We start from the raw sequence: 6,000 nt of genomic DNA on the forward strand, positions 1-6,000 counted from the left end.
GCTTTGAGTTGCAAATGAAATTTATTAAAAGCAACGGAGCGTTGCTCCTGGAGCCAAACAAGGTTATCCAAACACGAGCAGGCCGTATCAGAGACTGTTTACTCTTGTGCTTCTTGGACAGCTCAGCTATACATCCTACACATATCTGTGTTCACATGGGAAACATTTTGTTCAGACAACCTTCAGTGTTCTTAGAAATATTAGAAAAGTGCTACATTTGATTTACATACTAAATACGAATTATGTTTTTCTGTTTTTCCCTTCCTCTTTATGATAATTTTATCTTTACTTGCAATATCACAAAGGCCCCAAAAAGTATTTAAATACTTACAAGTAAATACTAAAGATGTATGAACGTATTGGCATCACATAGCAAGATATCAAGCCAAGTAACATTTATTTTAAAGGAAGTACACTTTTCAAACATAAAACTTCACAAAAAGACGTGTTATGATACTTTCTGACTGTCAAACATTAGTGAACCATGATTTAATGGGATTATTTTCACCCTGAGGAGAACTGACTTCATACACCAGTTGATTTAAAGTTATTTCAGCAATGGCTCAGAAAAGGGAAATTAGTTTTGAGAGAAGCTTCTGCAGCATTAATGCATTGTTACATGGATATATCCAATGCAAAGACGTTCATAAACTTCAATTCTATACACAGACAGGAACATCTCAGTACACATGACACTGTGTGTTAAGTGGTTAAAGGGTAACTCTCGCCAAAATGCAACCTAGGGTCTTTTCTGTTAATCTACCCGAGGCAAACTTTCATTTAAAAGCATAATTAGAATAGAAACGACACTTTTAAGTTTGACCGTATTTTCGTTTTCGGTCAAATTGCCTTTTGAATGGGAGTGCTTGGGGCACTTCTATGATAGCATCAAAACTCGCTATTTTTTAAACACTAAGAAGGCTCGACACAACATGAAACTTTGCTCGAAGTATCACCAGGGGCTCTACACATGAACTCCAGCATTGAGAACATTGTTTGTGTACACAGAGTTTACTAAAAAGAAAGATTTTGAACAACTCACTGTAGCTGTGTCCGCCGGCATTTTGACAGTCAAAAATTGTCGATCTCCGAATGCAATGTAACAGGGAGGAGAGTAAAGCTCCTAAAGCTTAGTTCCATATCATTTCACGGATAATTTGTTGTTTTGTCGTTAGTGAAAATCAATATTGAACTTGTATTTGAAAAAGGATCCTCATATAAGAAACAATACTAAAATTCAGAGTCAGTTCATTCGCATTCGGAGATCGACTATTTTTGACTGTCAAAATGCTTGTTGTTCAGAATCTTTCTTTTTAGTAAACTCTGTGTACACAAACAATGTTCTCAATGCTGGAGTTCATGTGTAGAGCCTCTGGTGATACTTCGAACAAAGTTTCATGTTGTGTCGAGCCTTCTTAGTGTTTTAAAAATAGCGAGTTTTGATGCTATCATAGAAGTGCCCGGAGCACTCACATTCAAAAGGCAATTTGACCGAAAACGAAAATACGGTCAAACTGAAAAGTGTCGTTTCTATTCTAATTATGCTTTTAAACGAAAGTTCGCCTCGGGTAGATTAACAAAAATACCATAGGTTGCATTTTGGCGAGAGTTACCCTTTAAAGCAGCACTCAGTAGCTTTGGGACTTCTTCGCTGTATTCTCGCTTTTTGCTCGCAGGTTTCTCTCTAGAGCTCCCCCCACAGCTTCGGAATAGATATTTGACAACACTGTTGTAAAAACTCGTTGGTGATTCTCAGACACCAGAGGCTATAGATCAACGACATCAAAGCAGATGGGACGTTCTTTAAAACGTCTTCTTCATTCGGGTTCGGACAGCGTGAGGGAGCGCAATAATGACAGCATTTTAGCAGATTTCTTTAGGCCGTTAAGCAATTGTTTACATCGCGAGACCTGATATCACGCGAGACTTCCTGACGCAGCGGCCGGCGGCCCGCCGGCTCAAAGTTGCAAGTGCGTATTTTCCGCTCACGGGCACCAGGGGGGTGCGAAACGACCACCATTCAACCCGAAATAAGTAATATAACCATTCCAATGACTCCGAAGCTGTTCAGTTAAGGTAAAAAAAGTTACTTAGTTCACATTTAAAGTGTGTCTGCATGCTCTCATCTGATTTCCATGTAGTCAAAGGACACACTGCACCAACATTCATGATCTGCTCAGGATCCACTGTATAAAGTCTGACAATGTTTACATATAACAAAAATAAATCACTAAAATCAAAAAACAGATTTTAATCCAGTTTATCATCAGTGATGCAGCACATTTGTCATTATATTCACAGCCAATCTAAAATCCAGCTGCATACAACTACAGCTGCAAATCTGTTCAACCTGGCTCTGTTCAAGATGTTTTATGACCCTTTAGTTATGTGTGCATGAGCCTGGATCAGGATTTTTTGCTCTTTGGAATACGTGTTGATGGCTTAGACTTTTTCTCCATGGAGAATCACCTCTTTGAGTACAGGAGATAAAGGGGCTGATGGGCCTTTCTACTGTCTTTCAGAAGAACAGGGGTTTGTGCAACTGCATGCGAACATAAGGGGTGTTGATTTAGTCTTGTCAACAAGGTTTTTACTGTTTATTTATTTTAAGGAAGTAATACTTGTTTTTAGCATAGATGCATTAAATTGTTCAAAATTCTAAGTAAAAACTTTTACTCTGTTGGAATAATAATAATAAATAAAAAAAATCGAATAAATGCTGTTATTTTGAACTTTCTATTCATCAAAGAATGAAAGAAATAAACAGGAGAATCAAAGAAAATCGAAATACACAGGATCGTGTGATACTGGAGACTGGAGTAATGATGCTGAAAATTCAGCTTTGACATCACAGGAATAAATTAACATTTTTAATTTTATTTTAAATTGCAATAATATATGAAAAAAATATTTAGTCTTTTTGATTGAATAAAGGCAGCCTTGGTGAGCATAAGAGACTTCTTTCAAATACATAAAAAAATCGGGCAGATAAAAACTTTTGAACGGTAGTATAGTGTAGTGGTGTGCAAAATTTAGAATTTTCATAATCGCTGCGGCCTGAAATCGCAGGTAGTAGATTTGAATTTGAATTTACTTTGCAACCGTTAAAAAAGTATGTTGTATAGTATAAATAAGTGTAGTATGAATAAAATGTGGACTTATATCCACCATGTTGTTACTGTCACGTGACCTCGCTGAAAGTAGTAGGTCATTCGGTGACTGTTTTTGGTCCAGATTTACTTAACAGGGCAAATTATCGTGAGAGCGCAATTCCAAAAAAAGAGCCAATGGGAGTGGAAAGTTCTGCGCGTGATCTACTGATGAAAAAACGCAGCCGGATCATTTCCATAGTGACCAACGCAATCTACCAAGAGCAGCGCGAATTAGCGTCTGGTTTAAGACATGCTTTTTTTGGCCAGGAAATAATGACACAACACAGTAAATTGATGAGCGCAAACCTTAGTAAATAACCTTGCGTGATTCATTTTAATACTCTCCTCCCATAAATGTTGCATCTGAAAGGGAAACTCCTACAAATGCATATGCAATAAGGTCAGCCGCAAAAATAACACTGTCTGCGACTTTTCAGCGCAAATTTTCCACTGCATGTCTTTAGAAAATCCTGACGGTAGTTTTAACGGCACAAGAGGGTTTGAGCTGGCGCAAGCTGTTAGTAAATCTGGCCCTATTTATTTGGGCATACTACTCTTTTACTGTTTTTCGCCTACTAAATAAGAGGGAAGTATTTAATTTTGGGCGCAGTGTAGTGTAGGCCTATGTACTTTGTTCAAAAGAAGAGAACTGCATAAGAGAACGGTAGAGGTCTAGAGATGTGTTTTAAAAAATCTGAACTATAACTTAACACACTGTCTTAAAATCAATTCTACACTTTACAGCACATACGTCCATTAATTTACATCAAATGTTTTAATAAACTGCTCTACCCGATAATAGAGTAAATTACATATATTCAATAAAAATGTAGGCTAAATAACTATAACTTTTTATTGCACAAAGCTTTCATAGTTCAAAACGAAAACTGAGACTTGTTATGCATAATAACAGAAACATTGCTCACGGCAGGTTATTTTAAGTCCCATTCTAACTGTCTTGAAATGTATTGTTGAATGCGTCGGATTTGTTAAAAAGGTGACGCTTTGATGGCTGCAGGGTTGATGCTTTAAAGGAGATGAATTTAGAGATGCGACTTCTCTGAGAGATGTTACGGTGCTGACAGTACACAAGCGCCACACGCTCTCAGCATGCTAGCATCCCGCCTCCCTCTCTGAATCCATTACCTTTAAAGTGCAGCTGACAAAGATATTAAAGCTAAAACTAAAATCTGAATAAATCAACTACTCAGCTTCACTAATCGACGAGTTGACCGTCCTGGCCCATGCTTACTTTTTTTGACAAGTAGGCTACTATTTAGACTATGGCAGTAATATTCTAATATATTGCATGCTTACTCAAGTGATTTTTTAACTGAACCAAATTAGATGTTACTGCATATATTTTACATTTAGTTTTTTAGGTTACCTGGTAGGACAGTTTTTACAGTGTATAAAATGAGGCAGCCCATACTGCCTTCCATTAAAACAACAAACAAACATGTAAACCAGTTTTTGCCTTTGCTGTCTGGTGTCAGTATTAGCACAACAATGAATAAATACAATTATTTTTTAATTGTCAGATCTTATCAAAATAAGTTTGTTACAATTGTTGTGTTTTGCATGCTGAATGTCTGTGTGTGACTCAAGCAAGGCCGATTGCAAGATATTGTCACAACTACAATAGTGGAAATGTATCAACCCCCCCAACTGTCCCTAACCAACCTATTAAAAGCATTTGTTATTTCTCTTCCTCTGAAACCACAAATAACTTACATTTCTTGTTGCATTGCTGCATCAATAGGAAGAGAATTATAAATGAAGTTCCAACTGCTCAACCAAAATAACACTAATCACCATAATGGTGACTTCAAACAAAACCATTTTCGGAAATCACCAATTTATGAAGATTATGTGATGTTCTCTCAAACTTTTTCAGATGTATTGACAATTCTACATTCAAGATTATTTTTGGAAAAAAATTGTTAATGCAACTAAGGAGAAAGATAACAACATTTCCAATTAATCTTACTTTGTCAATCAATCAGTTAATTTTACCTTGAGTTTATCTCGAGTTAGAGTAACAAAGGCATAGTACAGTATGTGAATAGTACAGATTACTACATTTTTACAATAAATTTTGGGGCAAAACAATACTATGGAAGTCAATGGGGTCCATCAACTGTTTGGTTACTGACATTCTTCAAAATATCTTATTTTGTGTTCAGCAGAAGAAAAAAAACTCATACAGGTTTGGAACAACTTGAGGGTGAGTAAATGATGACAGAATTTTCATAAAAAATTCCTTTAAATGCTTTGGAACCATTTTTTGTAATTTATTTCACTGGGTTATACAAGTTCTCAGAAAAATGACTAACATTCAGTACTGTATTTCCAAACAAAAGAGATTATTAGTTATGCAACTATTTGAAAATATTAATAATGTTATTTTAATTCCCCTCTATTATCTAGCAATTATTCTTTATGTCATCACCATTGGATTTTCCCATGTCATGGATAAGGCGGCATGCAGACTGAATCCTTTAGAGACTGAAGCAAAACACGTCCTCATTCATGAGTCACACGTGAGTCAACATAAGTGCAGCTGAAGTGTGAGGGACTACAGCAGTTCCTCTGAGTAAAGTAAACCCACCATGCACTTCAACAGACACATGTACTCTGGGTTGCCCTGGCAACATCTTCTGCCTCGATCTTCACTGACACAATACAGGATGTGCTAACAGAGTCAGTTCACTTCACCTCACTTACACTGATATCTGTGGCGTCATGTCTTAACATCACAAAAAAAGATCCAGAACTAGACGTTTAAATTCAATATCAAAACCAAATTCCATGTGCTATGTGATAACGCATTATACAGACTCAAGAG

The 6,000-nt window shown here is 36.5% G+C and overlaps 1 protein-coding gene across 1 annotated transcript in view; it reads right to left on the reverse strand.

Annotated features, from left to right (window-relative positions):
* The window catches only part of aff2 (AF4/FMR2 family, member 2), a 227,105-nt gene that overhangs the window by 80,565 nt on the left and 140,540 nt on the right, over positions 1–6,000 (reverse strand). The gene's annotated exons all lie outside the window — the stretch shown is intronic.

This window comes from Leuciscus leuciscus, assembly GCF_965113295.1.
Source record: "Leuciscus leuciscus genome assembly, chromosome: 8".
In the NCBI taxonomy this organism is placed as follows: Eukaryota; Metazoa; Chordata; class Actinopteri; order Cypriniformes; family Leuciscidae; genus Leuciscus; species Leuciscus leuciscus.